We start from the raw sequence: 19605 nt of genomic DNA, 5'->3' as shown, positions 1-19605 counted from the left end.
AATTAATTATGATCATATTCTATATTATTATCCCATTCAGACCCTACATTTTAACAAGAACACACATAGATATAGTTCAGAAACACTAGACTGAAATTAATCCAATATGATTCCAAAATTATTAGATATATTTATGATTAATTTCATTGTGTAATAAGAAAACAATTGTCAAATAAATGGATTTTTATGTGAATAAAATCCAGAGGCCAAATATCGGAACCAATGACAGACCCTATCATTAAACACGATTGTTAAGGATACAGAGCGTTCAATAATTCCGCTAAACCACCATTTCACAATGGGAAAATACGGGACATAATCGGCGATATTTACTTCATCAAATGAAGATCGTATTATGTATACGATTTCGTGTTAACAGTGAGCTGACACGAAATATTAACGCACGTATCACTGTCGATTTAGTGTGTGTCATTGTTGACATTTCACTGATTTGAAGAACACTTTCGAGTCTCGAAACAGCTTAAATAATGTTTTCCTTCACTAAAAGTAACAACGGACGTTATTTGTGACATATACTTGCAAGAGCATTCATGAAAATGCTAAGAAAAAATATTTAACAACCCGTTCTAGCGTTTTTCTATAGTATATACATGGCGTGTCCGCCATGTTTGTTCGTCTAGTGGAGACGGCCATTGTGCAGTCATTGCCTCGGTCAGTGTAGCGGCATCAAATTATTACTTAATAATTGAGGTGAGCTACAAAGCCTTGTGGCTCTATTTGTATACTATGTTAAGTAGACCCGTGAAGATCCGGTGTAGAATAGGTCTTCAGCTACCCATGCTTGTCGTTAGAGGCGACTAACGGGATCGGGTGGACAGGCTCGTTGACTTGGTTGATGCATGTCACCGTATCCCAATTGCGTGGATCGATGCTCATTATGTCAATCACTGGATTGTCTGGCCCAGACTCGATTATTTACAGACCGCCGTCATATCGCTGGAATATTGCTGAGTGGGAACCTAAACAACAAACAAACAAACAAAACTATGTTAAGTAATAAGCACAATCTACTGCACGTTGTCAACATAATATCGAAAGCTGTGTGTGGTCTACTGTGCAGCAATCGTCATTGTTCGATTGCCTGTACACAGCTGGTACGCGCCTGGTACGACCAAAGCATTAAGCAGGAGGATTACGTTTGACAAAAAATCGATGGGTCTAACTAGAAACGTAAAATTTATGGATCTAGGATTTGTAGGTTTACAAATTATATTATTATTTCATAGGGGCCTATTTCGAACAGTTAGTAGATAGCATTATGTGGCCGTGCGACGGAGATATATGACCGTGAGACGGATATATATGGCAGTAGGAGAGAGATTCGGAGATCACCAAATACTGATATACCAATCCATATTCTCCAACATACTACAATACCATTCCATAGTCTCCAGTATACTAAAATACCATTCCATATTCTCCAACATACAACAATACCATTACATATTCTCCAACTTACTACGATACCGTTTCATATTCTCCAACATACTACAATACCATTCCATATTCTCCAACATACTACAATACCATTCAACATTCTACAACACACAACAATACCATTCTATATTCTCCAACATACTACAATACCATTCCATCTTCTCCAACATACTACAATACCATTCCATATTCTCCAACATACTACAATACCATTTCATATTCTCCAACACACTACAATACCATGCCATAGTCTCCAGTATACTAAAATACCATTCCATATTCTCCAACATATTACAATACCATTCCATAGTCTTCAGTATACTACAATACCATTCCATATTCTCCAACAAACTACAATACCGTTCCATATTCTCCAACATACTACACTACCATTCCATATTCTCCAACATACTACAATACCATTCCATATTCTCCAACATACTACAATAACATTCAACATTCTACAACACACAACAATACCATTCTATATTCTCCAACATACTACAATACCATTCCATCTTCTCCAACATACTACAATACCATTCCATATTCTCCAACATACTACAATACCATTCCATATTCTCCAAACATACTACAATACCATTTCATATTCTCCAACATACTACAATACCATTCCATATTCTCCAACATACTACAATACCATTCAATATTCTCCAACATACTACAATACCATTCAATATTCTCCAACATACTAATATACCATTCCATATTCTCCAACATACAACAACATACTACAATACCATTCCATATTCTCCAACATACTACAACATACTACGTACAATACCATTCAATATTCTCCAACATACTACAACATACTACAATACCATTCCATATTCTCCAACATACTACAATACCATCTCCACTACTATACTATACATGTATATCCGTCCTACTGCCATATATCTCATTCCTACTGCCATACATTTCGGTCTTACTGCCATATATCTCAGTTTTACTGCCCTATATCTCCATCTTACTGTCATACATCTCCGTCTTACTGCAATATATCTCCGTCCTCGTGTCATATATCTCCAACTTACTGCCATATATCTCCGTCTTACTGCCATATATCTCATTCCTACTGCCATACATTTCCGTCTTACTGCCATATATCTCCGTCCTAGTGTCATACATCTCCGTCTTACTGCCATATATCTCCGTCCTAGTGTCATACATCTCCATCTTACTGCCATATATCTCCGTCTTACTGCCATATATCTCCGTCCTAGTGTCATACATCTCCGTCTTACTGCCATATATCTCCGTCTTACTGCCATATATCTCCGTCCTAGTGTCATACATCTCCGTGTTACTGCCATATATCTCCGTCTTACTGCCATATATCTCATTCTTACTGCCATACATTTCAGTCTTTCTGCCATATATCTCCGTCTTACTGCCATATATCTCCGTCTTAATGCCATATATCTCCGTGTTACTGCCATATATCTCCGTCTTACTGCCATATATCTCACTCCTACTGCCATACATTTCCGTCTTACTGCAATATATCTCCGTGTTACTGCCATATATCTGCGGCTTATTCCCATATATCTCCGTGATAATGCCATATATCTCCGTCTTAGTGCCATACATCTCCGTGTTACTGCCATATATCTCCGTCTTACTGCCATATATCTCATTCCTACTGCCATACATTTCCGTGTTACTGCCATATATCTCCGTGTTACTTCCATATATCTCCGTCTTACTGCCATATATCTCCGTCTTACTGTCATATATCTCCGTCTTACTGCCATATATCTCGGTGTTACTGCCATATATCTCCGTCCTAGTGTCATACATCTCCGTCTTACTGCCACATATCTCCGTATTACTGCCATATATCTCCGTCTTACTTCCATATATCTCCGTGTTACTGCAATATATCTCCGTGTTACTGCCATATATCTCCGTCTTACTGCCATATATCTCACTCCTACTGCCATACATCTCCGTCTTACTGCCATATATCTCCGTGTTACTTCCATATATATCCGTCTTACTGCCATATATCTCCGTGATAATGCCATATATCTCCGTCTTAGTGCCATACATCTCCGTGTTACTGCCATATATCTCCGTCTTACTGCCATATATCTCCGTCTTACTTCCATATATCTCCGTGTTACTGCAATATATCTCCGTCTTACTGCCATATATTTTACTCCTACTGCCATACATCTCCGTCTTACTGCCATATATCTCCGTGTTACTGCCATATATATCCGTCTTACTGCCATATATCTCCGTGATAATGCCATATATCTCCGTCTTAGTGCCATACATCTCCGTGTTACTGCCATATATCTCCGTCTTACTGCCATATATCTCATTCCTACTGCCATACATTTCCGTCTTACTGCCATATATCTCCGTCTTACTGCCATATATCTCCGTCCTAGTGTCATACATCTCCGTCTTACTGCCATATATCTCCGTCTTACTGCCATACATCTCCGCCTTACTGCCATATATATCCGTCTTACTGCCATATATCTCCGTCCTAGTGTCATACATCTCCGTCTTACTGCCATATATATCCGTCCTAGTGTCATACATCTTCGTGTTACTGCCATATATCTCCGTCTTACTGCCATGTATCTCATTCCTACTGCCATACATTTCCGTCTTACTGCCATATATCTCCGTGTTACATCCATATATCTCCGTCTTACTGCCATATATCTCCGTCTTACTGTCATATATCTCCGTCTTACTGCCATATATCTCCGTCTTACTGCCATTTATCTCCGTCCTAGTGTCATACATCTCCGTCTTACTGCCATATATCTCCGTGTTACTGCCATATATCTCCGTCCTAGTGTCATACATCTCCATCCTACTGCCATATATCTCCGTCCTAGTGTCATATATCTCCGTCTTACTGCAATATATCTCCGTCTTACTGTCATATATCTCCGTCCTAGTGTCATATATCTCCGTCTTACTGCAATATATCTCCGTCTTACTGCCATATAACTCCGTCTTACTGCCATTTATCTCCGTCCTAGTGTCATACTTCTCCGTGTTACTTCCATATATCTCCGTCTTATTGCCATATATCTCCGTCCTAGTGTCATACATCTCCGTGTTACCGGAATATATCTCCGTCTTACTGCCATATATCTCATTCCTACTGCCATACATTTCCGTCTTACTGCCATATATCTCCGTCTTACTGCCATATATCTCCGTGATACTGCCATATATCTCCGTCCTAGTGTCATACATCTCCGTGTTACTGGAATATATCTCATTCTTACTGCCATATATCTCATTCCTACTGCCATACATTTCCGTCTTACTGCCATATATCTCCGTGTTACTGCCATATATCTCCGTCTTACTGCCATATATCTCCGTCTTACTGCCATATATCTCCGTCTTACTGTCATATATCTCCGTCTTACTGTCATATATATCCGTGTTACTGTCATATATCTCCGTCCTAGTGTCATACATCTCCGTCTTACTGCCATATATGTCCGTCTTACTGCCATATATCTCCGTCCTAGTGTCATACATCTCTGTCCTAGTGTCATATATATCCATCCTACTGACATATATCCCCTTCCTACTGCCATATATCGCCTTCTTACTGCCTTATATATCCTTCCTACTGCTATATATCTCTTCCTACTGCCATATATATCCTTCCTCCTGCCTTATATATCCTTCCCACTGCCATATATCCCCTTCCTACTGCCATATATCTCCGTCCTTCTTCCATAAATCTTTGTTCTAGCACCATATATATCCGTCCTACTGTTATATATCTCCGTCCTACTGCCATATATATCCATCCTACTGCCATATATCTCCGTCCTACTGCCATATATCCCCTTCCTTCTGCCATATATCTCCGTCCTACTGCCATATGTCCCCTTCCTACTGCCATATATCTTTGTTCTAGTACAATATATATCCTTCCTACTGCCATATATCTCCTTCCTACTGCCATATATCTCTGTCCTACTGCCATATATCCCCTTCCTTCTGCCATTTATCCCCTTCCTACTGCCATATATCTCATTCCTACTGTCATACATCTCCGTCCCTCGTACACACATCAGTCCGGACTAGTACAATCTGCCACACACATAATAAACACCACACACACACCCATGCGTGCATGCACGTCGCCAAATAAGTGCAAGAATCGTGAACGGGGCGTTAAACCCCATTTCACCTCACCTCTTTCCCCCCGTCTTGTTGACCCCCGCACGGCCCGCATATGTTTGATTCAGGCAGGTGTAAGCACATATCTATATCTCCAGCGCTATTCTGAAGTGTAACACACTGCCTCAGTGCGACCAAGCGTTAACACAGCCCCCCTCACATCTCTGCGAAGCACTCAGTCCTGTGTGTGTGTGTGTGTGTATGAACTGTGTGCCGAAGCGCTGAGTAATCCTCTCCTCTGCTCGGCTGATATCCAACCATCCCACACGAGCAAGGACGCTGGCTGAACAGGAAAACACCTGTTCGTATTACTGCTGGACACTCTAACTGGACAAAAACACCTGGATTAATACTTACGTGTTTGTGCAGCATTAACGTTTACCTGTGTGTTCTGACCAGGTAAGTACATTCAACTATTTGCTAAGGGGCGTTGTTGCATCCCCATGAACTGTTGCAGTATATAAATAGCTACAGAGGCTAAGTTTTTTCAAAGAGAATGTTTCGTAGAGATGTAGAGGACAACTTAGCAGAACATTGTGAAGGTTTTGGAAAAGCATTGGCAGGAAGGAAGGACAGATTGCTGTCTCTCTGGTAGTATTATCCGACAGGGGCGTGGCTGTGAGACTGGCAGAAGCATTCGAGGGTGGTGAATATATACGTGGCGTTTACCGTGTGTGGGTGGAGGGGGCGATAGGGCTATCGACAGGGAGGCGGGTGAGCGGCTGGGATGGGAAAAACACAAGTAAAACCACCAGTCATTATTATCGACATCTGTCCTATTCTCATGAATTTGCTGTACTGGTCAAAGGCTGTTTTATACGTGTTTGTGCATCATCGAACTATATTTGGCATCGTATTTTCTCTGTAGAACCACGGACCTATGTACACATGTCCGTGGTAGAACGTATTCCCACTAACACTAACATCCTTTATCAGACCTCTCCGACTGTTTCTCGTTGTCCCAAACTCAAAGTCGTTTGAGCCCATGTCTCACGGCAATGAGCTGCCAAACTAAAACTTACAGTGTATAATTGTTCCATCAGTGTCATCAACTAGCGTCAAATGTGACCAGGTGGAAAATGCATCGACGTTCTCTCTGTCTTATAGTATCGGCTGGCGTGTAGGGTGTTCAGGTGTGTGGATGTTAGTGTGTAGTGTGTTCAGGTGTGTGGATGTTAGTGTGTAGTGTACTGTCCCAGCTGGTGTGTAGTGTATTCAGGTGTGTGAATGTTTGTGTGTAGTGTGTTCAGGTGTGTGGATGTTAGTGTGTAGTGTATTCAGGTGTGTGGATGTTAGTGTGCAGTGTATTCTGGTGTGTGGATGTTAGTGTGTAGTGTGTTCAGGCGTGTGGATGTTAGTGTGTAGTGTGTTCAGGTGTGTGGATGTTTGTGTGTAGTGTGTTCAGGTGTGTGGATGTTTGTGTGTAGTGTGTTCAGGCGTGTGGATGTTAGTGTGTAGTGTGTTCAGGCGTGTGGATGTTAGTGTGTAGTGTATCCAGGTGTGTGGATGTTTGTGTGTAGTGTGTTCAGGTGTGTGGATGTTAGTGTGTAGTGTGTTCAGGTGTGTGGATGTTAGTGTGTAGTGTGTTCAGGTGTGTGGATGTTAGTGTGTAGTGTGTTCAGGTGTGTGGATGTTAGTGTGTAGTGTGTTCAGGTGTGTGGATGTTAGTGTGTAGTGTATTCATGTGTGTGGATGTTAGTGTGTAGTGTACTGTCCCAGCCGGTGTGTAGTGTGTTCAGGTGTGTGGATGTTAGTGTGCAGTGTGTTCAGGTGTGTGGATGTTAGTGTGTAGTGTATTCAGGTGTGTGGATGTTAGTGTGTAGTTTATTTAGGTGTGTGGATGTTACTGTGTAGTGTACTGTCCCAGCCGGTGTGTAGTGTATTCAGGTGTGTGGATGTTAGTGTGTAGTGTACTGTCCCAGCCGGTGTGTAGTGTATTCAGGTGTGTGGATGTTAGTGTGTAGAGTGTTCAGGTGTGTGGATGTTAGTGTGTAGTGTGTTCAGGTGTGTGGATGTTAGTGTGTAGAGTGTCCAGGTGTGTGAATGTTAGTGTGTAGTGTATTCAGGTGTGTGGATGTTAGTGTGTAGTGTATTCAGGTGTGTGGATGTTAGTGTGTAGAGTGTTCAGGTGTGTGGATGTTAGTGTGTAGTGTGTTCAGGTGTGTGGATGTTAGTGTGTAGAGTGTCCAGGTGTGTGAATGTTAGTGTGTAGTGTATTCAGGTGTGTGGATGTTAGTGTGTAGTGTATTCAGGTGTGTGGATGTTAGTGTGTAGAGTGTTCAGGTGCGTGGATGTTAGTGTGTAGTGTGTTCAGGTGTGTGGATGTTAGTGTGTAGTGTGTTCAGGTGTGTGGATGTTAGTGTGTAGAGTGTCCAGGTGTGTGAATGTTAGTGTGTAGTGTATTCAGGTGTGTGGATGTTAGTGTGTAGTGTATTCAGGTGTGTGGATGTTAGTGTGTAGTGTATTCAGGTGTGTGGATGTTAGTGTGTAGAGTGTTCAGGTGTTGATGTTAGTGTGTAGTGTATTCAGGTGTGTGGATGATAGTGTGTAGTGTATTCAGGTGTGTGGATGTTAGTGTGTAGAGTATTCATGTGTGTGGATGTTAGTGTGTAGTGTACTGTCCCAGCCGGTGTGTAGTGTGTTCAGGTGTGTGGATGTTAGTGTGCAGTGTGTTCAGGTGTGTGGATGTTAGTGTGTAGTGTATTCAGGTGTGTGGATGTTAGTGTGTAGAGTGTTCAGGTGCGTGGATGTTAGTGTGTAGTGTGTTCAGGTGTGTGGATGTTAGTGTGTAGTGTGTTCAGGTGCGTGGATGTTAGTGTGTAGTGTATTCAGGTGTGTGGATGTTAGTGTGTAGTGTGTTCAGGTGTGTGGATGTTAGTGTGTAGTGTGTTCAGGTGCGTGGATGTTAGTGTGTAGTGTGTTCAGGTGTGTGGATGTTAGTGTGTAGTGTATTCAGGTGTGTGGATGTTAGTGTGTAGTGTATTCAGGTGTGTGGATGTTAGTGTGTAGTGTGTTCAGGTGTGTGGATGTTAGTGTGTAGTGTGTTCAGGTGTGTGGATGTTAGTGTGTAGTGTATTCAGGTGTGTGGATGTTAGTGTGTAGTGTGTTCAGGTGCGTGGATGTTAGTGTGTAGTGTGTTCAGGTGTGTGGATGTTAGTGTGTAGTGTGTTCAGGTGTGTGGATGTTAGTGTGTAGTGTGTTCAGGTGTGTGGATGTTAGTGTGTAGTGTAGTGTCCCAGCCAGCGTGTAATGTGTGAAGCTTTAGAATGTAAGGAGGGATAACGGAAGCCGGTGTTGATCCTCACCACGCACCAAGCCGCTGTATGTGTACCTGTTCCCGTAGCTGTGTCAACATCGTTGTCGTTACAGACTCTATAAACTGTGTCAGGTCAAAGGAAGGTCATCACCTCCCCCTGCCCCCCTCGGTGTTACAGCTTCATCTCCAACTTGTCCCCTCTTCACGCTCAACCATCCACAATGCGCATATCGTGTACATGCGACCATCCCCCCCCCCCCCCCCCCCCCCCTCCCTTCAAGTAACTCTCTCCACTCACTGCGCGCATTGTATGTTTATTTGTATTATTTGTATTTTAAAACCCTGCATCAATCTAACGTCATACCCCTGCTCTCCCCCCTCCTTTTCAAGTCGATCGCTTCAACCACTTCCCGTATTGTAAGCTTACTTTAAAAAATGCACCAGTCCTGCGTCACTGTGCTGCCATCCCCGCCTCCTCCCCCTACAAGCTACTCGCTTCATCTACAACATAAACCACGTGGTCTAATGGAGGGTGACAGTCACTGGGGTTCGACATGGTCCAGTTGAGCAGTGTGGGTGATAAGACAGGGGGTATGACACCATCTCCTCCCCTCACCCCTCTCTACCACCGTGCTGATGTGTACACGTACATCCAGCACCCATCCAACGCCATCCCCCTACACCCTCACACCCCCCCCCCCCCCCCCCCCCCCCTCCCCATCCCCGCCTTTGTTCACCCACTTCATCTACTGACGTACGTGTACACGTACAACCTTGCTATGCCGCCCTCCTCTATCCCGCAATGTAAACTCGTTCATCTGAACGATGGATGGTTCCACTCTGTCCAGGGGGCACGGGTGGCCCAGTCGTCTAGCCTAGGGCGCCGCGATTCTCTGTGCAGAGTTGCGTCCCTTGGGCACGCAAGAAACCTATGATTGTGGGTTCGAATCCCGGTTCGCCCCGATTATGTTTCTAGGTTTGTCAGAACTATCCCTTTGGGTTTCACCGAAGTGGTTAACGTCTGAGACCTGCAACACTTCGGGCTTTCCTCCCACATTAAGCTGACACGCCGGGATATAATTGGAATACTTTTAAAGCGGCGTTAAACCAAACTCCTCACTCACTTTGTCCATGCATGTGATTCAGTTCAGTTTATCCTTGCTACTTTGCAAGAGCTCTCTACTTCGGTGACATGAACATTATTGATTTATAAGGTTTTTGTCATAGTTACAGTCTAATGTGACGATATATATCTCACAAGCGGTATCATATGTCAATGAATCATACTGAATGACACAGCTACTACAAGCTGTCACTGTTTACCTGAAAAGTGTAAAGTTGACTTTGGGAAGCTGTTATGTTGTACAGGGCGGTGTGGTAGCCTTGTGGCTTAGGTGTTCGATCGTCACGCCGAATACCCGGGTTCGATTCCACTCATCAGCACAGTCCATGAAGTACATTTCTGCTGTCCGTCCCCGCTATATCGCTAGGAGAGCGCTAACAGCGGCGTTAAATCATATTCACTATCATATTCTGTGTTATTCGGTAACTAACGTGTAGCTTAATGGATAAATCATACCTGCGCCATACACATATACCCAATGTATGTAATAATTATCATATGCAAGTGATCAAAACCACGATTTTCGCATAAAATTGTTATTTCTGAAACGTAAAGTGTCTTTGTTGAAACCATGCAAACCCGATTATAAAGAAATAATTCGGTTTATTACCCGTATGGTTAGAAATAACCGAGTTCGTAAAAATTGTTTGAAGCCGGCGTATCAGAGCAGTCATGTCGTACTTCTGTTTGACAGATTAGTAATAGTTGTTTTAGGAGTTTGGGGTTTTAAGAGTTTATACCCACACATAATATTTGAAGAATTCGAGAATCGAGACACGCATACCTTCATGCACTGTCGAGAATCAAGACACGCATACCTACATGCACGTGTTATTGCAAGTTTTGCTGTCGCCATAGTGATGACCTTTAACTCGTAATACAAGACAGGAACGTTAATCCCATCTGGTGGTCTCTTACAAAGGGTTATCTGCCAAATCTGTTCCTAATACACGACCGTCCATTACATTCTTCTAACGTCAACCTCTCATAAGTTAGAAGAACTATTTGTTTTGTTGATTAACATCAGCCTCAACGTGAAGGGAGAGAGATGGACCGCCACTACTACCACCAGCTTGTCACTGTGTTTACAAGAAGGGATAGAGCGTGTTCCTTCTGCTCTGACCTTCACACAGCCCTAATTACGTGCGGAGGGGTAGTCTTGTTGTTAAAGCGACGCCGTAAAATCACACTCACCCAATGCAGAATGTGTCTGTTACCTAATGTGTCCCCATAAACACCTAGATTAAAATGGAAATGTGTGTTTGCTTGTTTGTCGACTGTTGTTCAAAGGAATATATAACTATATGACAACGGTCCAAACCGATCCAGTTAATCGCCGCTTACGGCAAGCATGGGTTGCTGAAGAACTATTCTGTACCCTGATCTTTCACGGATCAAGAGGAGACTAACGGGATGGGGTGATGAGGCTCGCTGATTTGTTTGATGCATGTTATAGAATGTGTAGATCGATGCTCATGATATTAATCACTTGATTTTCTGGTCCAGACACGATTACATGTCATATAGCTCGAATATTGCTGAGTGGCATTAAACAACAAACAAACACAACACTTCCGTACACAAGCACACGAGGCAGTGTTGTGGTCTATAAATAGCTGAACCAAATACTCAGGCCTATCGTGTGGATAATATTATATAAGCGTGGGCTTGTGACTAACATACTCACATGATACACCGCCGTCACGAGCGTCGTTATTGGGAATGCATCATTGAGGTCAGCATCCTTGAAGCTATACACGGTTAAAAGGGTACATACCCGCCCGAATCTGGGAACGACCATCTGTATTCTGCGTCTTAACTTGTTATATTTAGGATAGAACCAGGCAGCAAGTTCAGCGGATAAGGTACGTACATATGACGGGTGTCGTCACCTGCCTATACCGGACAACTTGTTGTATGGCTCAACTCCGTGAAGGGTTTCTCATATAATTAACAGGGCGGGTATCAAATGTGTTCGTGCCGAAAACAGAGATAACATGGAGTGTTGTTGATATTAGAATATCGTGAATAGCGAAGTGTCAAGATTAGCGAGGTGTCTGGACTAGAGAGGTGGCTGTATTAGCGAGTTGTCAAGTTTAGCGAGGTGTCTGGACTAGAGAGGTGGCTGTATTAGCGAGGTGTCAAGATTATCGAGGTGTCTGGACTAGAGAGGGGATGTATTAGCGAGTTGTCAAGTTTAGCGAGGTGTCTGGACTAGGGAGGTGGCTGTAATAGCGAGGTGTCAAGATCAACGAGGTGTCTGGACTAGAGAGGTGGCTATACTAGCGAGGTGTCAGAACCGGTTATGCTGTAAACTACTGCAGCTGGTATAATGGATACGGGTTTGATTGACACGATTGTCTGTAAACTCGTTCATCAGAAAAAGTAAATGTGAATATCACAAGGTATAGAAAACGTGGTGTGATATTATGTTTGTCATACTCAGGAATGCGGTCCGTATTTGCATCCTGACGTTACGGCCTTTATCTGAAGGGCAGGCGGTTATATGATTATCCACCGAGATCAAAGATATACCTGCCCTGACTCACTGTATTGTTTCACAGGACCAAGACCTTGGCTCACATAGGCTGACGAGATAAGGGGCGGTCGGGTAGCCGAGTGGTTAAAGCGCTCGCTCGTCACGCCGAAGACCCGGGCTCGATTCCCGACATGGGTACAATGTGTGAAGCCCATTTGTGGTGTCCACCGCCGTGATATCGCTGGAATATTGCTAAAAGCGGCGTAAAACCATACTCACTCACTGACCAGATAAGTGGATCTGTTGTCACACGTATTGGCAATTGCGTGTACCAGCGGGGTGTCTTGTATGTTGCGGAACCCTTGTACTAGCAGTGTCAGGACCATCTTCCCGAGGCAAGCGTGTCCACTAAACTGTATCAGAGCCTAGTTTTTACCCTTGCCACATCAAGGCCACTTTTCTTGGCTCGGCCCTGGTATACCTCGCGTAGATCACGAGTTGTGCCCCTTGTAATGAAAACGCGATATCCAATCAGATCGCTGTTCTTATCTCGTACAGCTTCACAAAGATGGCGACTACCATAGGCGACGGCCAAGTTGATCAGTCAACGAAAACATGCGCGATTCATCCCTGACACAAACACACTGGCAATCGTTGGGGGGTTTAAAAGATGAAAAGACATATTCCAGCGGTGAATCACTTTCATACGAAGGTGTACTAGTCGTAGATTTTTGATTTGGTGAAACGTACTCTGATTGGACTATCGATATTTTCGATAGTCCAATCATATTGAGAACTGGAAAGGGGACTTGATTTGGCAAGGGTGGAAATAAGACTTGGATAAAAAGGCTAGTGGACGCTCTTGCCTCGGGGAGATTGTCAGAACTAGCTGTGTTGCAGTATACTGAAATTTCACTTGTACTAACAGGGTCTCAGGGTATCAGGGTATACTGAGATCTCTAGGTCTCCTGTACTAACAGGGTCTCAGGGTAGCAGGGTATACTGAGATCTCTCCTGTACTAGCAGGGTCTCAGGGCTGGGCGTGTCGTAGTATACTGAAATCTCTCCTGTACTAGCAGGGTCTCAGGGCTGGGCGTGTCGTAGTATACTGAAATCTCTCCTGTACTAGCGAAGCGTCAGGGCTAGTCATGTCGCAGTATACAGAAATGTCACTTGTACCAGCAATATGACAATTTACATGTCTTTTCTATACCTGATATGCTGACAGAGGGACACCTTGACGTTAAACACACATTGTAGCAGAAACTTGCTGTACGATAGAATCAGGACAAAAACCTACCCTCCCAAGAAATAGATTACCCCCCGATAACTGAATCTAAGTCCATCTGCCCCTGCCTCTGTAAGTGACCCTTCGTCACATACCTGCCATACCACAACATCCAATAGTCCTATAGGAAGATCACACGGCGTGAAATTGGATACTTAACCGGCCAGGTATCTCTGTCATGACGCCCCACTGTGGGACCATAGTTCAGTTTATACTTCTACAGTGACTGCTGAGTTGTCGTTTTCTAAGGCGTTCCAGTGTGAGGTATTATGTATGAAGTTCTGAAAATGTTTAGGGTGTTGAGCGAGCTGCGTGGGTAGACAAACAGGATTAGTGACATTACTGTAGCTTACAAAACGCTCAATGACGCATCGCGGTCACGGTTGGCTGAGTGAGTGAGTGAGTGCGTGAGTGAGTGCGTGAGTGAGTGAGTGAGTGAGTGAGTGAGTGAGTGAGTGAGGGTATGGGAGTGAGTGATTGAGTGAGTGAGTGAATGAGTGGGTGGATGGGAGTGAGTGAGTGAGTGAGTGAGTGTATGGATGGGTGAGTGTATGGGTGGGTGAGTGAGTGAGTGAGTGAGTGAGTGAGTGAGTGAGTGAGTGAATCTTGTTTTACGCCGCTTAATGAGACACATGCACATGCGAGTGTAAAATAATGTGTCAGTCTATACACTTATCAATTACCGATGGCCACACCCAGCCTTGAACCCCTTCCAATGAGTGTACTATGTCAAGGACACGCAAAGGCGATGCGCGATCACGAGCACCTGTGACCAGAATCACTGTACACAATCCACCTCCGCACAGCTAATCTCGCACAATGGTGGGGGTATAAATATCCACGTCGTTACGCCAAACCTAGATCCCCATACTGTCTGTTACAAGCGAGCTTCGTGTGAGTATGTGCGGCATATGTAATAATGGCAATTATCGCATATGGGTACTGAATATACATGTACTTTTTTGCGTATTTGGTTTCAGTATTTTTTAAATGATACATTTGAAAATTTGGTGTCCTAAAGTTTACTGATGCCTGTTTAGCAGCAGGGCACAACCATGTTAACATCCATCTTTGATGATGGGGGGCGGTCGGGTAGCCTAGTGGTTAAAGCGTTCGCTCGTCACGCCGAAGACCCGGGTTCGATTCCCGACATTGGTACAATGTGTGAAGCCCATTTGTGGTGTCCCCCGCCGTGATATTGCTGGAATATTGCTAAAAGCGGCGTAAAACCATACTCACTCACTCACTCACTCACTCTTTGATGATGGCTATAAAGAAATACACAGGAAATGGCTTTTTATAGACTGGTTTCAGCCTGGTAGCGTTCACGTTTCGATAACGTTTGTAATATGTCAGTGTGCTTGTGTATGTATACGTATGCACTTGTACATTCGCGTTGTTATGGACCTGTGTCTGTGTACTGTTATGCTAGTATGCTATATACAACTGTGCCCGTATGAATCTTTGTGTGTTTGTATGTTTGTATGCTAGTGTACGTATGCTCCTACGTGCCTATCGACCCGTGAAGATCCGGGTTAGTCTTAATGATCAGTAACCCATTCTTGCTTTGAAAGGCGACTATGCTTGTCGAATGAGGTGACTAACGGGATCGGGTGGTCTGGCTCGCTGACTTGGTTGATGCATGTCATTGTATCCCAGTTGTGTAGATCGATGGTCATGATGTTTGTCACTGGATTGTCTGGTCCAGACTCGATTATGTACAGACCGTTATCATATAGCTGGAATATCGCTGAGTGCGGCGTTAAACAACAAACAAACCAATACATGTCTATGAGTATGCTTGTATACGTATACATAATTATGACCTTATTTTTTATGTGTATTTGTATCATATGCATGTTATATGTCCGTGTCTGCCATATTCGTATTTGTCTGGTTGTATATGAATACACGTGTATGCTAGTTTTCGAAACCTTGCGGGGTTCTAAACTGCAAAACAAACAAACAAAAGCTTATATCCAAAGTCCGGTAAGATGTATTCAAGCTATCGTGTCATTGTTAAGCGAGCGTCGGTACATTCAAATGCAACCGCATCGTGATCTTATTCAAGCGAAATAAAATTAACCTTTTCTACCCACAGAAAATGGGTCTCGGTGAAGGTCAAGGTGAAGGTCATGGCGACGGTCAAGGACGCGGTGGAGCCGGAATAATCTGGGCAATACTCTGGTTCCTCGTGCTCATCTTCCTAGGATGGCCAATCGGCTTCTTCATCGCCTGGCTCTACGTTCTGCTTCTGCCCTTCGGCGCCTGCATCAGCCCCATCAAGGACGTCTGCGACACCATCCTGCGTCTTGTACAACTCCCGTTCACGTGCGCTGAGAACATGGTGAACATGAAGCCCATGTGCTCATAAATCAACATCATCAACATCATGAACACCATCAACATCAAGTCTTCCAGATAAACATGAACCCATATATTTAAATCTCTCAACAACTTATGTGTTTTCCCGGGAAAAGGCTTCCAAAGAAGATGCTCATGGATGGCCTTGTTTAATCTTGTCTGAACTCGAAAGTGACCAGCAAAACATTAACATATTGGCCTTGTATTATGTATTTGTGGTTGTAAGCACATGAAACTGATTTTTATTCGTGTGAGGTTAAAAGTTCTTTGAGAATCAAATATCAGTGTTACTCCTGATCAAGTGATGTTCACTCTAGGATGTCCCATTGGTAGCGTCACGTGGTTAAAAGTCCAAGGTACTGAAGGCTATATGATAAGCACCGTATCGTATTGAAGTGGGGTCAGATAGATCGTTTTCACCCATATTTTCAAATTCTTTGCTGCATGTCATTCGAGTTGGAAGACAATGTGGAGTGGGGTGTGTGTGTGTGTCGGGGGGATGCCTCGTACCTCGAAATGCCTTATATCCCTCGCCATGAACGGTTTCTTTCGGAAAAAACATTTTGCTCACGAAGACATGTCCATACAGAACCTTCTTTATCCAAATATGTCCCCATCAAATCGAATCACCTCCAGATGTAAACTGTCGGGCAAAAGAAAGTATACCTTTAGGAACTGTATCTGACCCAACAAATACAAACGTTCTTAGGCTCAAAACAGTTGCCGATACACTGCAAGATTAAGGCCCTAAAACACATCTATGATCTCAAACCCATCACCATCAAATAATTGTTTGTTGTTTTCGTTTTTAGCCACTATAAAACATGGGTGTAGACTCTCTTTGCCCGGCTGTTGTGAACATGGCTTCTGGTGATCACCGCTTACGATCCGTTTGTCTGTACCTATAATTTCCAAAAGGATATACCGAGAAACGGCTGTAGGATTCATCAGACATGTAGTGAACAATAATTGATGTACATGTAGTACCCTCTGGTTCAAGTGTGTTAGAAATCCATCCATGGATTAAATTCGAGTTCATTTGCTTCGTTTCGGAAGCTATGTCGCCATCTCATCAAAAACGATCCACAAAAAATTCTCTCGCACATGAGTGCGTTGTGATTGGCTGACTCCAAACTATAGTAGTTAATGGTTGCGGGATATTTTTGACAATACAGGGTAGATATAGTACCCTGGATAAACGAAATGCTGATTTCCTATAGCAGATGGGTGAACAGGGATATCTTAGTGATCTTGGCCACCATGTTAGTTCCTTAGAAGCTAGAGTTTCATGCAATATGTTATAACACTGGTCCCCATTTGAATTCCGTGTTGGAACAGATCCCCAGGCAGAAATCTATGCTGGTCGTAAGAGGCGGCCGAAAGGTTCGGGATGTCAGGCTCGGTGACTTGCTTTAAAGCATGTCCTCGTACCCCGAGGGGGCACGGGTGGCCCAGTCGTCTAAGACGCCCCGATTCGCTGTGCAGAATTGTGTCCCTTGTAGCGACACGAAATCTATGATTGTGGGTTCGAATCCCGGTTCGCCCCAATTATGTTTCTAGGTTTGTCAACACCATACCCGTGCTCCTGGGTTACACCGAAGTGGTAAACGTCTAAGACCTGATTCATTTCGGGCTTGCCTCCCACATTAAGCTGACACGCCGTGATATAACTAGAATACTGTTAAAAGCGGCGTTAAACCCAACTCACTCACTCACTCACCTCCTACCCCGACGACGTGGACCGTTACTCATAGCGTCGATCACTGGAATGTCTGATTAATTAAACACCGCCGTGGTATAGCTGAAACCTTTCTGAGTCCAGCGTTAAACAATAAATAAACAAACAAGATACACGCTGAACTATTGTGACAATTAATGTGCCAAGCTGTTCTTTTGTGATATGATACCACTGAGTAACGGTATGTCGGTCATGTTATCCAAGGTCATTGGGAAATAGGATGCAGGAACGGAGGGAATGTGATGGAGGTGAGGGGAGGACGGGGGTACGGGTGTTAGGGGTAAAGGGGAGTGATTCATGAGGGGGATCGGTGCTTGGGGGTGGGGGGTGGGGGTGGGGGTGGGGGTGGGTGTTGTTTTAGAAAACAGTTTTATTTGAATCAAGATGGGGACAAGTGATACTTGTACAAATATTGCCCCCCCCCCCCCCCCCCCCCCCCCCCCCCTTGTCAAATTAAGTTAACTACGGCCTTGGGGATGCTTTTCTATCAACAATGTTTGAAAAGGTCAATACTGTTGTCCTCAGGTTTTGCCCAGAGCTGGATATACTGGGTGCTTTGTAAACCATAGTAAATTAATGTTCGTTTACATCAGTATGTGTCTCCTCCGTGTTTTGTTACGCTGAAATAATATTCTGTTTCAAATTAAATTCTAAAGAACCTTGCACCCAATAATTTTAAAAGGTCAGCTCAAAATGTCGACCACAACATGCGCGGTGCTATCTACATCACTACGTACTGCCATAGTGTGTGCCCAGTTATCATTATGAAATACCCGTTCTGAACATATCAGAATGGGTTTATATATTAACATACGATATATTACAGATTTATATCTCTCAAGGTGTAAACAATAGTTTACTTTGTGTTATACTTGTAAACAATAACAAATAAATATTGCTAAAAATAAGATTTTTTAAAGTATTTAGTTGATCTGACTATTGCTTGAAGAATTGGATTTCAGTTTTCGACGGAATATTCCGGAGTTGAATATGAAACAACGTATCATGTAATTGACACTCTCCAGCAGCGTTAAGTTTCATACATACCGCAAGCTGTTCTCATCAATACACTTCTATGTTACTGGGTATTACTAAAAAGCCTTGTTCTAACGACCGCATCCGTGGTCTGGTGGTCCGGGGTTTGATTCCCGGCCGCGTCATACCAAAAGACGTTAAAAGATGGTACTTGTTGTTACCCTGTCTGGCGCTCGGCATTAAGGGGCTAAAACAAGGACTGGTCGGCTCGGAGTCAGTATACTGTGTCTGAGTGGGGTATTCATGTTAAACTGCGGCATGGTATCTCAGTGGGCTAGCACAATAAATCGGCATCAGTCCGGACTAGTACAAGCAGCCACACACACATACACACGTGCATGCACGTTGCTATATAAGTGCAATAATCTTGGACGCAACGTTAAACCCAATTTCACCTCACCTCACCTTGTTCTAACTCTGTAACGCTACTTGCAACCTTGGCAATGATTACTGGCCGAATCGCCTCTGTGGTCAAGTGTTAAAGCATACGCCCGGAGAGCTGAAGGCACGGGGTTCGATCCCCGGCCGCGTCATGTGGTACTTGTTGTTACCCTGTCTGTCGCTTGGCATTCAGGGGCTAAAACAAGGACTGGTCGCCTTGGAGTCAGTATACTATGTCTGAGTGGGGTTTTCATGTTATATCAATCAGGCTTTATTCCTG

General features: G+C 43.7%; 1 long non-coding RNA gene across 1 annotated transcript; it reads left to right on the top strand.

Annotated features, from left to right (window-relative positions):
- The first annotated feature begins 5699 nt into the window (after positions 1-5699).
- On the top strand, positions 5700-17127 carry LOC124143339. Its single transcript, XR_007220631.1, has 2 exons — positions 5700-6060; positions 15909-17127. It is a non-coding gene; the product is annotated as an uncharacterized LOC124143339 (long non-coding RNA).
- The last annotated feature ends 2478 nt before the right edge of the window (positions 17128-19605 follow it).

Source organism: Haliotis rufescens, unplaced genomic scaffold, assembly GCF_023055435.1.
Source record: "Haliotis rufescens isolate VD_foot unplaced genomic scaffold, xgHalRufe1.0.p SCAF_14, whole genome shotgun sequence".
Taxonomy (NCBI): Eukaryota; Metazoa; Mollusca; class Gastropoda; order Lepetellida; family Haliotidae; genus Haliotis; species Haliotis rufescens.
This window is presented reverse-complemented; position numbering and strand designations above follow the sequence as displayed.